The 17,612-nt window shown below is 45.7% G+C and overlaps 1 protein-coding gene across 7 annotated transcripts in view; it reads left to right on the top strand.

Annotated features, from left to right (window-relative positions):
• DAGLA (diacylglycerol lipase alpha) overlaps positions 1 to 17,612 on the top strand; it is a 71,439-nt gene that overhangs the window by 6,655 nt on the left and 47,172 nt on the right. For 2 of the 7 annotated variants that reach the window (XM_063333389.1, XM_063333384.1), the window contains exon 1: positions 5,514 to 5,526. The exons of the other annotated variants lie outside the window; for them this stretch is intronic. The gene's annotated coding sequence lies outside the window, so the exon portion shown is untranslated. Of the gene's footprint in view, positions 1 to 5,513; positions 5,527 to 17,612 lie in introns of those variants that run through there. 7 annotated transcript variants of the gene reach the window in all.

Genomic DNA, 17,612 nt, shown 5'->3' with positions numbered 1-17,612 from the left:
AGCTTGTCTTTTCCCCATGTGATCTGCCAAATGATCTTGCAAAATTGTGCTTTATTCTCTTATGGGAAATTAACTATTTCACCTCCCATAAAATCCGAGCAAGTCAGATGCTTCTTGTGAGTTTGCAGCATCTCAGCCAGCCTCTGACTGTCCTGAATAAAGTGAATCCTACCTTCTTGTGTTGTCTTGCATACTATATTTCTTGGTCGTATCAGGACCCTTTAAAAGTGTTCATCACTGAAATTCAACCTAGAGCTGTCTGATAATTTCCCTTTACGCTTGGCTTTGTCGGTGTCCAAAATGTATTTTCTTTCCTTTTGGAAACACAACTTGGATTTTGGTGTTTGAAAATTCAGATATGAAGAGAAATGAATGAACTCAGTGCAACTCTCCATTGATAAATGTTTCTGGAACAGTAAGTGGACCACTTTGTTGCTTGTCTGCTGTTGAACTCAAAACAAGCCCTCTTTTAAAAGTGCACCAGCCAGCCTTCAAGAACTTCAGACCCTCTGGAAACAGCAGAGGTTTTCTAGCCTGGTGGCCTGGCTCTCCTTCCAGGATACCCTTGCAAAGACGATGTGTCCTTCCATTTCAAAGGTCCTGTGTGAGCGTTACCTCTCAGCCAGATTCAACCTTTTAAACTACAGTGCCCTTTTTGTGATTCTGTTCTGATTCAGTTGTTTGTCACCATCTCCACGGCATCCAAGCATCCGCTACTGACAACCGCTTCACTAAATGAGAGTATTCAGATAAGAACTTCTGTATTTTTGCTTGGAGGGGAAACGTGTGCCCATGATTCCCCTTTCAGAAGAAGTAAAAAAAGTTCCCATTTGCTCTGGATAAGTTACATCCTTAAAACAAAATGAAGAAGCAGTAATTTGCGACTTCTCTTAAGTTCCTGTTGTAGTGGGTGCTTTTTTTTTTTATTCCCTGAATAGAATGGAGAATAATGACAGATTTCTTTGAGAGATTCTGTCTGTGTGCTGTGGGATTGCTCTTCCCCTCACTTCTGTCATTTTCACTTATTTTCTAGCAGAGAAAGAGGCTGCTCTTTCTTTTCAAGTCTTCCTTCCGAGGTTAATATGGGGCTAAAACTATTTGGCACATGAATAATGAAGCGCATAGGAAGCGAGAGATGCCTTTCCTGAGATGTTACGTGCATATTCTAAAACCGGAAAGAGCAGAATTTTCCTCCAACTTCAGTGACATGAGAGGAGCACAGTGAAAAATGCCTTTGTATAATTGTGGTGTTAAAGCTTCGCTCTGCAGGAAGCCATGGGCTTCTTTCTCCAGAAGCCCTTTCCCCTCTAAATTTCATGCCTATTCGTGGTTCAATATCTTGCTTTTGGAAAACAGTCTTTTATCCTCATTGATATTTTTTTTTTTTTTAAGAAAAAAAAGCTAAAAAAAGGAACATGGTTTGCTCTCAGATCTGGAATAAAGCCTTTTGAACACCTCAGGGGACGTAATCAAATTTAACTTGATAGGAAATGGGGACATCCACAAATGCAGTGTTGTCCTCGGTGCCTCCAAATGTTACCGGCCTGGAAGAGTCTGAGATGGAGAACTTTGCAGGCTGCCTGTAACTATTAGTTTACCTTGCTTTATAGGACCCCAGCTCTCTGCTGGTGGGAAAGAGAATCGAATTTATCAATTCTCTGAGGCCTTGGTCTGACTTTCTCTTGGATGAGGGCGGAGGAATTAGTATAGGCGGTTTTGGAGGTGGGAACCACGTAGGATGCTGCAGAAAATGCTCGTTCTTCTGTGAACGGGTGGCTGAGTAAGTGTGGTGCATGCATCTCAAGTGCCTCATGGGAGCCTGCTGGTAATATTTACAGAGTTTGTGAATTCGGAGTATGCGGTGTTTGAGTTTGCACGCAAGCCCAGAAGTGTCAAGTATGTTTAATTTGCCCCAGTGAAGCGGGAGAGGGTGTCAAAGCTTGTGCAGGAAGCCTGAAAAACCGCTGTGAGGTGGGGAGCAGGTACTCGGGGAGAAGAAACATAAATATGCATACTTTGGTGGTTTCACTATAATCTAGTGGGCAAGTTTGCAGGACATATGCCTGAGTTTTTAGATTCGCATTTAGAAACACCACCCATGCCCTTCATGGTGTAAGGAACCTGTGTTTTGTGTCCCTCATTCTGCTGGCTCCTCAGGTGTTCGTTCCCTGGAATGGCTTGAAAGCCTCTGGTTTGGAACTCTAAGGTATCTTGCATCTTAACCTTTATTCTTTGAGACACGCAATGCTTGTTTTGTGATAAGTTACCTTGACCAGGTCCCCAAGGGGATGATAAGGACACACATCCTGGGCTACATCCCCAGCAGCGTGGCCAGCAGGTTGAGGGTGGGGATTCTGCCCCTGGTGAAGACCCCACCTGGAGTCCTGTGTTCAGCTTTGGAGTTCTTGGCAAGGAAGGACACGGAGCTGTTGGAGCGGGGCCAGAGGAGGCCCCGGAGATGCTGGGAGGGCTGGAGCCCCTCTGCTGGGAGGACAGGCTGAGAGAGCTGGGGGGGTTCAGCCTGGAGAAGAGAAGGCTCCGGGGAGACCTTCCAGCCCCTTCCAGGCCCTCAGGGGGCTCCAGGAAAGCTGGGGAGGGACTCTGGATCAGTGAGGGGAGCCGTGGGACGAGGGGGAAGGGTTTTCCACTGCAAGAGGGGAGATTTGGATGAGATACTGGGAAGAAATTGTTTGCTGTGAGGGTGGTGAGCCCCTGGCCCAGGTTGCCCAGAGAAGCTGTGGCTGCCCCATCCCTGGAGGGGTTCAAGGGCAGGTTGGACGGGGCTTGGAGCAACCTGGGCTGGTGGGAGGTGTCCCTGCCCAGGGCAGGGGTTGGCACTGGATGGTCTTTAAGGTCCCTTCCAACTCTAACCATTCTGTGATTTCACCTCAGAAATAGCGATTTTCCTTCTACTGGGAGTGATGGAGAGCGAAGGAATTCAGACGGCTGCTCTGTGCTGTTCTTTATCCGACAGATTCTCACATCTTTGTTCTCCTGCGCTTTGGTGTGTGTCTGGGCCTGCTGATGGAGGAGCTGGGGGTGGCTAGGTGAGGTTAAATGGATGTTTCAAGACGGTAGGCGTTAGCAGAGAAATAAATTAACGAAAAGTGTCCCGCATTGGGAACAAGAAAAGGAAATGAGTCTTTGTGGAACTTGAATTTTTGGCATAATGTGAACTGAAAGCCTGATAAAGACTTGCTGCTGTTCTGCATTTTGAGGTTATGCTGTAGAAGCCGGGGAGGTGAAGCAGCAGATCTGCTCTGAGACCGCTTCTAATGACTCCCAACTCTCAGAAATATATCTTGAGTTGAGAGAAGGGAAGTAAATACGCTGTGCTTATTCTCTGAAATGAGTAAGTATGCTAATATGAAGTCTTAGATTACTTTTTAAAATTAAGTGACAGCTACTACTGGATGTGCGGGGTGCTTTTGTTAGCTTGAAGTTGCCTGGGCAGGCTGAGGAAGAGGATGGAACTGCCCAAGGCAACATGGAAGTCTCTCCAACACCGACTATGCTGGACTGTTCATCTCTGAGATACCTGAGCTAATTATTTTAAAGCATTGCAATGCTGTGTAATGGACAAGTCAATGTCCTTTATGTCCCCAGCTGCTGCTGTATTTATCCTGTGAAAAACTGGGGGTTTTTTTCCAGCTGCTCTGCTCATCTTTCTTTTCTACTGAACTCTTAATTTGTTATAAACAAAAAAGACTTTAAGCAGGACAATGGATGGGGTTTTAATTGAAGAGAGGAGAGCGAGAGAGAGAAAGCTCCACTCTTGCTCCCACTTAAATGTGTTCCTACGGAATAAGGCCTTTGATTCAGATGATCACAGCACCAGACAAGGAGGCAGGCATGTGTTTTGGAAAATAACGTAGTTAAACTGAGAGGGGGGAAAAAAAATATCACATTGGTTCCTGGTGCTGTAGCTGCAGGTCTCTGGCATTTTGTGTCACTGCTCTGTATATTGTAGCTATGAAACGAAATCCCTTTGAGTGCCAAAGCGTGAAAGGGTGTGGTTAAAGCAATCGGGAACCTTTTCACTTTAAATTACCTGATTTATGACATGAAAATCTCAATGTTAACATAGATTTGTTTTGCAAACCATTGGACTGTAAGTTACCTGGTGTTACGCCAAAACACTCCCTCTTGGCTAGCATGGGAAAATACAGCTCTTGAGCCTCTGCTCCAGACCACAAGGGCTAAACCCTCCCGAAGAAAGAGTAAGTTGAACTTTCAGTTCTTTCAGCAGGAACCATCTCAGTAATATCCTGCATTTATGTTAATATTTGAGGAAGCCTTTTGGGTGGGGGAGTGTGAGTGAACCCCCCTTTTCTCTTCCTGTTCTGCACTGGACTGCTTTCGTCTTTCCAGTATGTCTGGGCTTGCAGCTTTTGTGTTACCAGTAGGAACTGCAGACTGGTCTTCTGCCTTTGGATCTGGAGGTGCAAGGCTTTTGCTGTGGAAAAGGTGCAGTGCCAGAGGGTGGGATACTGGAACTCCTGGTTCTCCAAGCCTAAAGAAGCAGGAGATCCTGTTTCCAGCAAATGTGTCCGCCTGTTTCCTTGTGCTTTAAATGAATATACTGGTGTTTGCTCAACTGCCTTGCACCTAACTGCTGCCTCTGTGCAGGGGTTTTCCAGGAGTTTGCATTTCATAATGGAGTTTTTTGTTTAAACTAGATTTTTCAAGAGGGGCAAAAATTGGCGGATGCCAATTAGGAGAGAGGAAAAGGGAGGAAGATAACGATTATCCAAGACTCGGTGGCCCTCAGGACTGCGTGGCTGCTGCTCCCTTTTTGTAGGGAGCAGGAGTAGAAGAGATGAGAAAAGCGTTATCTTTCTTTTCTTCAAATATTCATAGTGTTCCTGCTGCAGAGGAGCAAGGCCACCAAGACTTCATTAGATATTTCTGCTATTGGAAAAGGTTGGAAGCAGTTGTGGCTCTTACGTTCCTATGGGAACAGATAGGAGATGCAAGGGCTTGAATTCTCAACTGTAAGGGGATTTGTCAAGAAAAGTGGGAAAAGGATTTAATTTCTGATTTGAGTGGGAAACTAATATTCATTCTTTCCCCAATTGGCTCCTGACTGCAAGTTTGTCTCTGCCGCAGAGGAGACAGGATTTTGTGCAGTGTCTTCAAAGGCTGCTTCGTTGCTGCATGGCCACAGAGTTAATTACAAGCTGGACGATGAGATGCACGAGTCCACCCTGCTGCCGTTTTACCAGCTCAGCAGTTCAGTCGCTCTTTTTGGATGGAGGGGGCCAGCAAAAAGGCGGCTGGATGAGAATGCAAACACAGCAGCAGGGTTAGTAACCCCGTCTGAATGAATGCTCCAGACTAAACTATTTCTGAATCCACTCTTACCACCTCATTTAAAGTAGATAAGATGTTCAGGGCAGGGATATCCAGATTTGTTTCCGCTGCACTGAGCTGCAGCCTGTTGTTAGAGCAGTTCCTAGGAAATACAGGACTTTGCCCAGTCCCGTCTGGCACGTGGCTCTTCCTGGGGAGATCAGCCGACATGCTGTGAGTAGGTTCTCCCTCTTCAGCATGCCTGGGTGGCAAAAGATTCACGGTATATCAAGGAAAACAGCTGCATTATGTGACCTAGGAGGAATTGCGGTCCCAAAGTTGAGGTTGCTCTCCCTGTAAATTGAAAAGGAAATGGCAGAAAGAAAGGAGCTCGATTAATGAAGAGGTTTAGATTTCTAACAATAAGCGTCTTGTTTCCAGCTAAGTTCAGTGGAAAGCAGGCACCCGCCTAGGGGTGGTGCCTTGCTGACTCTTGGATGGGTGTGCTTCCTGGGCACCAGCAACAGATTTTTATTTTTTTTTAAAAAAAAAAAAAAAAAAGAAAAAGGAGAAATCTGGTGGCTTTGGCAGTTTGTCATGGTAGCTAAAGGCTCAGCGAAAGAAGGGGTGTTGGTCTTAAAATGGACTTTGTCGGGTGAGTAAAACCCATCATCTTGCACTTCCCTCTTAGAAAAAGTTCCCTTTCATGTTCTTTCATATACCTTATCTTTTTAGCTGCACATCCTGGTTCTTTGACTGTTACAAAGTCAACACAATATGGCCAGCGAGCAAAACTAGGGCTGTGGCTCACATCTGCTGATGGTATGAGCAGTGGGTATGGTGCCTGAGACTGCAGGAATGCTTCGTCAGCGCCGCGGTGAGGATTGTTCGCTGGTGCAGTGATAAAAAAAGGTGTTGGGGCCCTGACTGAAGCAGCTGTGCTCAGTGGAGCTTTTCCTTTTGGCTGGGTGGCTGTCGGCACATCTGGGGACTCCTGCCTGTAGGTTACTGTCTCTTGTTTTATTATAAGGAGGATGGCTGTCAAGTTTTCCTGCCGTCAAAAGTATGGGTCATCAATTAGAGTAGGTAGCTGACCGTTAAATATGATGCTTGCTTGGTACTTAAAAACTCCACCGTATGTAAATAATACTGTTTTTTCATAGTCTGTATGTTTTCTGTGTTACCAACATTGTAGAATGCAACTTGAATTAAGATCACTTAGGTGTGCAGAACATTTTAAGTGCTTTAGTTAAAGAATAGCTCTGGCTTCTTTGTTGCCTTTTATACTGAGGGTGCTTACTGAAGACTTGGAACTATTTAGAGAACATGATTTCAGCTTCTTTGTGGAGGGAGGAAAGCTCACCCTAGAAATGGCTGGGGGGGGGAGAGTTTGAGCTTCTGTTCTTGACTACAAAAAAATCACAAAATTTTATCTCGAATTCCCCTAAAACCGGTATGTCAAAAAGTTGGAGGCACTTGAAGAAAAACTGAATATTAGTTGTGCGCTTCTGGTGCGTGTCTCTGGTGTTCTCCAGAGGTGGATAGCGCAAAGGTCACTCGCAGCCCTTGCTGGCAGCCCGGAGCAGGAACGTGATGCCTGGGGCTGTAGCTGAGGGAGGGGTGTTAAAGCGGCAGGCTCTGGCTGTACTCCTTCAGTGTCTCCAACGTCTTCCCTCCTCGTCTTCTATTTACTTTCCAAATCCTTTTTCAACTGCTTGAGTCAGACAGTAAGTTGTTATTGTACGTTTTGTTAGGGGTTGCCAGATCTGGTAGCCAAATGGAGGTGAGGCCACTCAAGCGCTGTGGCCCAGATGCAGCCAACAGTGAGGCTGAGCATGTAAGTCCACAAATACATATACAACACGTACATGAATGTACATATATATATATGTATTTACTGTCCTGTGACAGCCTGGAGAGAAGCTAGGGCAGAGGCTCTGCTTCTCTATCTAGGTTAATGGGCTTCCCCTGCCTGCCATAGTGCCTCTGTACTCATGGAGATGAGCCTTTGATGGGTGATGGCTCCTGTGATGGGCCTGGGGGGACCTAGGTGAGGCTGTTATTTGGGTTCCCCCACTTGCCATTGTGTCTCTGGGCTCCTGTGTGTGTAGGTGAGCTTTTTATGCCATAACCTAACACATTTCAAAGACCAGATTGTCTCTCTGCCCTTCCCCTGCTTCTTTCATGTACAGCCTGTCACTGGTGGAAATGCATAATTTTTCCCTTTTGCTGTGTTTGTCTCCTCCCTGGCGTATTAGGGTAAAGCATAGGGAGAGGAGGAGGGAGAGAGGGAGGAAGGCATGTGTAGGCTGCTGGTGTTGCAATTTAAAACCTACTCGTGGAAAGGGAGTGGGGTCATTCTTGTGTCCTTTGTATACTTTTTTTTCCTTTTCCAGATTAACTTCAGTCTGGCAGCTGGAACACCTTTTAAAATTTCAGTGGTGCCAGGAGAGATCACTGAACTGCCGGTGAATTATTCATAGTGTCATTCCGTCAGTATTCTTATTTCCTTACTCCAGAGCGAGCGTTTTGGCCTATTGGTCTCATTCATTCAATTGAAGTGGGATACTGTATGCTGCTGCGTGCTCTTCGGCTGGACCCTCTGCTCCTTGCTCTGGCTGAGGAGTGCAGCAGAGGAGGGAAAAAGCCAGTGCACGTTCATTTTTTTTTTTTCCAGTTTAAAGAATGCCCGAATTCATCATGTGTTGGGCAAGTCATTGCTCAAAACTGGATGCCGTAGCAGACTAAGCTCTCTGGGTTTGTCTGCTCTGCTGTTTTCCTCTTTGCAATGAAAATAAAATCATAAATTATCATGTAGCTTGCTGCCACGGGATGTATTGGATGCTGTGCATCCTAAGATATACAAAAAGATGAGTTGTTCATGTGAAGAACAGTGAGACTAATATGTATAAATAAGAGTTCTTCGTTATCTTGCTTCGAACAGTAACCTAATCGCTAACTGGTTCTGATAATGAATCTTCCACACAATGAAAGTTATGCAGTATTTTCATCAGGTGCCCTTTTGTGATGCACCTCTTGGCATGTATCCCCAACGCTACAAGTTCTAAGGAAGGAATGCAGAAAACTGAACTGACTGATGGACGGCTGCATATGGGGAAAGGCTGGAGAGAGATGAGTGCTTGACCGAGCATGGATTCTTGAGGTCACCAGAATTTGATTTTTCAGATGTTAGAGGCATAGATTTTTCACTGGAGTAAGCGTGGAGCGTGGGACAGACTGCCAGCAAGAATGCCGTGAAGGTATGTGAAAAGCTACCTGGCATCTGAATGCAATTGTCCTGTGATGTGGTTATGGAGCACTCGGATCGCCTTCTCAAAGAGATTGTGATTACAGTCATGTTTTGGGAGAGAATTGGAGCCATCCGACAAGACGCTGCTGTAGCTTTTGTCCTCGCATGCTGTTGTACACACAGAAGCTCTCAGACTGCGATTTGAAGATAATAATTTTCTAGTCCTGTGGGCTGTGCTTGGTGGTCTGCGAGGTCTAGGCAGAGTTTAAGGCGAACAAAACATTTCTGCAAGAATGCAGGCGTAATTCCTATAATTCCCCTTCAAAAGGGCTGGGAACACTTTCCCGCATTGCCCAGAAAAGAACTGTAGGAAACCTCAGCTTGAATGTTTGTGCCTGTGTTCAGAATTTAAGTGACTGAGTGAAGAAATTGAGGGGAGGGGGAAAAAGTAGCACAGGATTATGATGCAGAAGAGCTCAGATCTGGGCTAGGCTTATGCCTGATACTTCGGTGCTTGATTGTGCCTTAATCAGCTGGGTTAATTGCAGTATAATATTGCTCTGAAGCCTTTGAGCTCTAATCAAGTACTATAGCTGAAAAAGATGAAATAAAGATACTTTTTTTTTTTTTTGCAGGCTTTGAAAGTTCACAATAAATGAATTGGTTACCAAACCCCAGATCTTGTGCTTGTGATCTCTTCCAAGATTATTACAACGTTCTCGCCAAGGACTGTTTCAGGCACTTAGTTCTGAAGCCCAAGTGAAAAGCTCGAAATGAACGGACACTTCATGGTTAATTATAGTATAATTAAAGGCAAGGGGAAAAAAAAGTCCACACCTAGATAAATCCTGCAGAAGGCATTGCCACAAAGGCACTAGATTTAATTACAGGGATAATGATGCATTGCCTACAGCATAAGAGGAAAAAAGTACTTTCTCTTCTAATAGCCTAAAAGTGCGTTGGCTCAGAGCCAATTACTTGTCCTGGGGTATGTCTGAATAAACAGCTTTTTTTTCTCTTATAATCCTGTTTGGATTATAAGTTCAAGTGTGAAGACTCATTTAGCATTCGAAAGTCTTATCTGCTAGACTAGAGGAAAGGTGGTTTCTCTTATGGAAATCAATTTTTGAAGTGCATCCTTTTCCAAACAGCTGCTGGAGTAACGATCCTGTCCGTTTGCTGAGTACGAGCCTGCCTCTGTTAGTTAAGTTTTCTGGACAAGATCTGGGGTCAACTTCTCTTCTTTATCTTTCTCATTGATGGAAAAGGGAAATTGCTTTCCTTTTGTTTTACAAAACCTGCTAAGTTACCCATGTCTGAATTTTCCAATTGACTTTAGCTCAATGGAGAGAGAGATCTGAACTGGGCTCACCTGGCTTTTATCCAGGATGTGCAGCAGCCGGGTCCCAGATCACTCATCCTCACAGCTCCTGGATTTGTACCCGGGAGCGGATAACAAGGTGATGTCCAGCTCTGAGCAGGACCCTGTTGATTTTCTTTGGGAAAGATGACGTTTTCCTTGTTTGATTCAGCCAGACATGGACTTCAGTGATGGTTTTAGGGTCCAGTCCACCCTCTTTTGAAAAGAGAATAGCACAACTGAGTCAATTTTGAAAATAGGATGCGGTGGGTTTTTTTTCTGGAGGGCCTGTGGCCGTGCTGTTTTGTCTAGCAGATCTCTTCACGTGTTACTTGCTCACAGGTAAGGCGGCTATTCATGTTTCTGGCTTCTTTGCAGTTCACTGGAACCAAACTGATGTCATTTAGATGGAGTTTGTACCTAAATTTTGTCCGCTTCTCTTTGGCAGGGAGGAGATACCCAGCTCCTTTCCCAGTCCCTCTTTTCTGATCTCTGATCCCTTTCATCTTATTTTCATGGTTCTCCTCTCTCTATTTTAGTAACCATGGTTTTGATTTATGTTCTGAATAGTCTCCTGCTGCTTTTTTGTACCTCCTACCGCAGCCCTAACAGTCTGCAATGCCGGAGTTAGCGGACTCCTGTGTGTGGCTAGTCCGTGTTTCCTGCACTCTGTTAGCTTGGGGAAGAATTGTTCCTGACTTTTCTTTGAGTATAACCAGTTGTTAGCCACACAGACAGTTGCGATCTGTGCTTTTCAATGTGTGTCTGTACAGCTGCTTGAAGCCAAGGAATGCTTTTTTTTCCAGGGTATTTCTTCTGCTGCAGCTCTCCTCTCGTCACGTGGGATGTCTGCTTCTGCCTCACCTCCTTTCACCTTGCTTTTGTCCATCTTTGCTAAACTCATTCTAGGTACCAAGCTGGATGGCCAGGAGGGTAGCGATGCTGTCCCTGAAGTGACAGGCTTTTCTAGCTCCTACCAACATGTGCTTAGTGACTTCTCCAACAGCAGCTAAGGAGAGAAAGCGAGGAGTCTATGGAAACAAGGAGGATGGTGGCAACAGGGAGAAAAATATATGTGTTTTCATGAAATTATCAAGGTAGTCCTTGGGACAGGCTAGAAACACTTTGCTTATGTTGAGATTTTATATAATTAGCTACAAGTTATGCCATGCATGCGTTTGTATGAAGAAGTAGGAGTAATCCCCACAGTCTGCTCCATATTGCCCTGTCACGTAACCTTCTTCTGGAGCCAGAGTAATGAATGCCCCTGTACTCGTCACTGGTGAGGCCCCACCTCGAGGGCTGTGTCCAGTTTTGGGCACCTCACGACAAGACAGACATTGAGGGGCTGGAGCGGGTCCAGAGAAGGGCAGAGGAGCTGGCGAGGGGTCTGGAGCAGGAGCCTTGTGAGGAGCAGCTGAGGGAGCTGGGTGAGTTCAGCCTGGAGAAGAGGAGGCTGAGGGGAGACCTTCTCGCTCTCTACAGCTCCCTGAAAGGAGGGGGGAGCTGTGGGGGGGTTGGTCTCTTCTCCCAAGGAACAGGCGATGGGACAAGAGGAAATGGCCTCAAGTTGCGCCGGGGAGGTTTAGGGTGGATATTAGGAAAAATTTCTTCACTGAAAGGGTTGTCAAGTATTGGAACAGGCTGCCCAGGGACGTGGGTGAGTTGCCATCCCTGGAGGGATTTAAAAGACAGGTAGACGTGGTGCTTAGAGATATGGTTTAGTGGTGGTTTTGGCAGTGTTGGATTGATGGTTGGACTCGATGATCTGAAAGGTCCCTTCCAACCCAGGCAATTCCATGATTCTGTGAAACGAGCAGCGAATAGCTTGTTGTGTGAGGTTCCTGGTCAAGGCGCAAGGAAAGTCAGCTGGAAAGCACCCTCAACTGGGAAGACCTGTAAGGTAGAGTAGGGAGGTATAGATGGTCAATATAGCAAGGAGACACCTGAAGAAAATTGGGGAGTGATAATTTAGGCAATGTGTGAAAACTTGGGCATGCCACGAGGAGATGCCTGGGACCCTGGCTGAAGACAGAGCATGTGGCTGTGCTGCCTGTAGTTTGTCAGACATCTGGGGAGCAGAGGATGAGATGGTAATTAGCTGTTCCACACACTAGAGTGATGAACCCACAGAGAAAAGCAGGCATAAGAAGTCTGTGAGCTCTGTGACAGAACAAGAAAAAAGTTGGAGTAAATGAAGAATATTTGCAGGACTCGTAGCTGGAAAACTACAGGACTGTAGAACTGAAATAGGAGATCTTCTAAAATTGAGTTGTCTAAATAATTACTGAGCTAGAAACTGAGGTCTCTACTGATCTGGCTCTCCCTGGGGAGCAGCAGGACGGGATACTTGCTCACGAGGGGTGGGCTGAGGTGTGTGTGCTGTTACCCGCCGGGCTCGGCACACCCACCGAGGGCCCGGAGGGTTTGTGAAGGAGCTTCGCGTGCCGAATCCATGCTGTATGTGTGTGCAGAAGAAGGTGCTGTGCGTGGGTGGTGCGGAGGAGGGATGTGTGTGCTGGTGTTTAGAAGTGTAGCTAATGGAGGCTCTGTCTGAAGAGAAGGGCTTTTTAGCTCTGGGTTTTGGAAAGAGAGAGAGATATATATAAGGCTTATATATGACACGAGATCAGAGAAACCTGGGCTTGATTCATCCTTGCTTACATAAGCAAAATGAAAATAGGATTCCTGCCTTCTATTGCACGCATCCAAATCTAAGATTCAGGAAGAGCCTTCAAGCTTGGCAGGATTCAGCCCAGGATTTCAGGTTTTATCTTGCTGTGTCATTAGGGAAGCACTGGACCAGCAAGAATTTCTAGGAAGAGAAGGAAACGTTTGGTCTGCTTGTCCCGGCGATGGGTGGTATGTAGAGGTGTGGGACCTACTCTGTTGTTTGCTTTCTTGTGCCTCTTGCAGCACGTGCGGTTGTAGCATCTTTATCTGAAGCACCAGCTGGAGAAAGTGGCTAGAGGGAAAGCAAACTAAGTCATGGGGGAACTGCCCGGATTTGATGTCCACTGGGTCTGAATTTGGGACTTAATTTCCTAAGCCGGGAGGGAGTTGGAGCTGGATGCGCTGAACAGTTGGTGGGTTTACTTCTTGCAGGCACGCTGCGCTCTTCCTCGGTGATTTCCTTGTGATTCCTAACGGACAAGCCTTTTGGGCTAGCGAACAGCTGGCAGCAGCTGGCAAGGAGGAGCTCTGCTTCTCTCGAGATTCTCCAGGGCATCTTAGCAACAAAAAACATGGAGAAATAGATGGAGGGCTGCAAAGCAGCAGAATCAGGGGAAGCCACAGAAAATGTGGAGACTGAAAAAGAAAAGGGAGTAAGAGAATGACAGTCTAATGGGGGAGTGGGCTGCCAGAGGAGGGAAAAGATGTATAAAATCCAAAGGACTGGGTGAGGAGACAAGGGAGGCTTTCAGAAATTGGTGTGCATAGGGGTGTGTGTGAGAACAGGACTGCTCTGAGTGCAGGGAGGTGCTGTCACCGGCAGGTCTGGGAGGATGTGTGAGGGAGGAGAAGCTCGCTGGTGTGTGCGTAACCGTGGAAGGAGGCTGCTTGTAAAGCACTGTGTGTGTCCAGAGCAGTGCAGATCCCAGAAGGGTCTCTGGGAGGTGACTGGGATTTGGGTTCCGGCAGCACGGAGCCCTGGAGGGTGTTATTTATAGCAGCAACCACTGAGGCAGGAAAAGTTTGCTCAAGCTGTCATTTGTGTGAGCCGGAGAGCTGGAGTCTGGCTCTCCCTCCCTCCTGCTCTTGCTTTCTTCAGATTTTCACTGTAATTAGCAAGCTTTACATGAGCCGGGTCAGAGCTGGCAGCTTTCTTTAGAAGATTCTGTTCTCCCTGCAGGAATAAGGAAAGATTTTTTTTTTTTTCCTTTTCTTCTGGGACTACTTAGCCTGATCGTTTGTTTTATTTCAAGGGCTGTTCTCGTGCACTGAGGTGGAAGCCACGAGGTGGGAGGGGCAGAACCACATTTCTTCTGAAGTTGCAGAAACCAGCATCTGAAAATCCAGAGTTAGGCTTTAAATGTTCACTTTGAGCTTCGAAGCGATAGAAAAAAAAAAAAATCTTTTTAAGATTCTAATCTGTACTAATTGGGGCTGGTCTAGGATGAGAAAAGCACGTTAGTCAATACAAAGCTGTTCTGCTGTCATTTACCTTGAAAGCCTGTTTCCTTTGGGTGCTCAAAAGGAAGCTTTTCAGATTTTAAAGTGATGGATTGAGAACCACAGAGGGTCAGCGTACAGATACAGATGGTTAATATCTGTGTTTCTGTGACAGACGGTGGCAATGCTCTGTTGTCACATGCTGTAAGGCCTCTTACAGTGTATATATGGAAGTGTTATTATCCAAGGCAAGGAAAATTCCAAGCTGAAATTCACCATTCTCTGCTACAGGATTTTAGCAAATATGATGTGGTGTTTGTGCTGTGTGGGGCGTGTATTAAAGGTAGTCACTGCGGCGCTGACACTTGCGTTGGTAAAAATGCCTACCTGTGCAACACACACATCCTTCAGCAGGTAGAGCTCGTTACTTTGGTGTTTGATCTTTACTTCATTAATGCCCCAGGGTAAACATTCAAGTGAAACTGGATCTGCTCCATCACAGGGGCACGTGGCCGGGATTTGTGCCGAGAGAAGCCCTCCTCTGGAAAGCAGCAGTCCCCTGGATGGTAGGAGATCGTTAGACTTCACAAGGTCTCACTGGAGAAAAAAAAAATGGATTCAGGATGTTGTGTTGTGTGGTTTTTTTTTTTTTTTTTTTTTTTTTGAGGTTACTTCTGTGAAGTCAGATTTATACTGAGGAGGGGGAACGATCTTAATACAGAAGTAGGTTTCTAAACGGGATGCCGTAAATACTGCTTTAGGGTCTGTTTTATTAAATGTGTTTGCAAGAATAACTGATACCCTTGCTTGAGGTGTATTCTGATGTTAGATTAGTTTTCAGGGAAGGCGCTAAGAAATCCAGAGTTGTGGGCAAGAAAAAGGAGAGATTCTGCTTCATAAGGTGCGAGGCTGATGCTCTCGGGAGGAATAAGCTATTGGAAAGGGGGAACCTGGGAAGATTTGGGGAGTAAAGGGAGAAGGCAGATGTGTGCATTTGTGATGAAATACAGACATGGGAAATATTCCCTGAAATACATTTTCAGGGCAATCACAGCAGTTGAGAATACTCCCTTTTTGAAACACTGCTGCAGAATGAGGTGGACCCCATGAATAGTGTGTTAATGTCTATCTACTGGGAGTTTTATTTGAACATTGGAAAAAAACATGGATCGGGGATTGTGGGGGACTGACAGGAGAGGTGGGCTTCTAGGAGTTCGTGGTTTTGGAGTGACCTGTTTAAAAGATTGTTGTGAAATGGGTTAACTGCATTCATGGAGCTGTTTGGGGGAGTAGAGATGTAACGGGAGAACATTTAGCGCAAAGGGTAATTCGTTGCAAGTTATAAGAAGCAATCCTTAGTGGTGAATGACACGGAAAAGCAGTGAGAGCTTAATTGTTTGAGTCATTTACGATAACCTAGAGAGCGCTCTTAAATTCAGATCTCGTCCTGGGTGATTTGAGGACATGACAGAACACGCGTGGCCTTTGGGGTGTATGACCTCCATGACCCAATCTTTTCAGTCTGGTTTCTAAGAATGTAAGATACAGGCGTGTTCTTGCCCAAAGTAAAGAATACGAAGCAAAAGCGGCAGTCTGAACCCAAGCGGAGGCACAAGCCGTCCGACGAGATCAGCAGATGTATTTTAGTGCAAATGTAAAATGCGGAGACCAGAGGAACAACGTAGAGGCCAGAAGCTTGATTAGAAATAGAGCTGTCAGCCCAGGGTCCCATGATCAGGGCCACGATGGGGGGAAATCGCTGAAATAAATGGGCAGCACCAGTAAAATGAGCGGATTGCATCCAAGTAAGGTCTGGATTCTCAGAAGCCAATTTCCAACATAGTTGAGCCTGGCAGTTTCCTACCGTTAACATCCACATTTAATGATTACAAATTGTATTAAAAAAAAAGGTGCGTTAGGGTGTAGTCTACCAAACAGTTTGCCACATCGCAATGATTCGCAGCATTTTTGATTTGCAACGGGGCATACACCTGCCTAACCGCTCAACAATGGGATGTGAGAAAAGGAAAAAAAAAAAAAAAAAAAAACAAAAAAACCAAAAACCCAGGATAAGTTGTAGTGGGTTGTGGAGCAGAAAAAGAAGCGCAGTCTGTGAACCCTGGTGTTGAGGGGATTGCAATGCGGAGTGAGGAGCTAGAGGCCCTGAAATTCTGCCTGTGTCCCTATTACTCTTGATTATATCCCCTCCAGTGCTAGCGTGGAGGGAGAAGGAGGCAATTTTTAATTCCTTAGCATCCTTTCCTTCCAGAGCCACCTTCCCTTCCTGTATCAAGCGGTCTGTGAGCAGAGACAGCGTTTCCTCCTTCTGTCCTGGCAGTTGCATGTGGAGGAAACAGTTCCGCGGTGATTCCGTTTGCTCGGGAGCCTGGTGCTGCCTCTCCGCTGCTCGAACGGGTGTGCAGCTGCTCGCCGGCACGTTTTTTGGGGAGAAGAGCCGGGAAGGACTGCCAAGGAGTGGTGGTGTTGACCGCACAGTTTTTTCCCCGAGTTTGGCACCGATCTTCTGTTCTCCCACTTCTTTCACTCTTCTCTTATTGGCAGCGGTGGTCCCGTTTAGCTCCCGTAGAATGACTGGTGGCTTTCCCTGGATGTGACTCATCCTCTAGGGAATTCCTGAAGCAATGAGTCAAGTTATTGGGAAAACTGTTTGCCCACTAGTGTAAACTAGGAAGCCGGGGAGCCTGCCTGCTGTATCGTAGAGAGACAGTTATTTTTTAGCGTGGCAGGGATTGTCCTCTCTCTTCCTAAAGGCAGGTCACTTCAAGATTAGCTGTAGCAGGGATACGTTGCTGAATATATTTATTTTCACCTTGAAAGATGCTCCTCCTGATTTTTTTTTTTATTTATTTTCCTGTTTTTTTTTAAGGTGGCTGATCTGGTAAGCATTCCAGGGTGGAGTAAAACTGACAGATTTTGAATTTACCAGTATTGTAGTGGAAAAAAAATAGCTTCCCTAAAGAAATGAGGCTGTCAGATTGGCACCAGTCAGCTACATCTGAAATACTCCTTTCGTAAGTACCATTTACCACTTCATTCTGCCCTGGCTGACTTAACCCAGCCATTGTTATTTTTCCTATAGACAAATTAACGGTTGTGTGGTTTACAACCGTGAATTAACAGATTTTGAATACAGCCATGGGACGTTACAACAAAAACAAAGAACTTCGATCCCTAATAATTGTGTCCAGGGCAAATTAGAGTGTTGTACCACATATGTGAGTGTGGGTTGGCCAGGGTTGTTTGCCGGCGGATGCTACTCAGATTTGGGGTGCTCAGAATTTTTGAGAGGTGCTCGTATCTACGGAGTTAGGTCAGCTCATCCGAACGATATTTTTCCACGTCCTTCCCCTGCACCATTCAAGCCCAGCTTTTCTTGTCACTGATTGCTGACTATTAAACATTAGCAGATTTTATTACCCTGTAGAACAGCAAGTTCTATTTAAAATACAAAATTAGTTTCACTTTTTAATACGTTTTTTTTTTTTTTTCCCCCTAGCAACTTGGACATTTTTTTTTTTGCTCGAGCTTGGAATTGTCAGAAAGCTCAGATTGTGGGCTTCGCTAGCACAAAATGTA

Source organism: Chroicocephalus ridibundus, chromosome 4 (assembly GCF_963924245.1).
Source record: "Chroicocephalus ridibundus chromosome 4, bChrRid1.1, whole genome shotgun sequence".
NCBI classification, from domain to species: Eukaryota; Metazoa; Chordata; class Aves; order Charadriiformes; family Laridae; genus Chroicocephalus; species Chroicocephalus ridibundus.
This window is presented reverse-complemented; position numbering and strand designations above follow the sequence as displayed.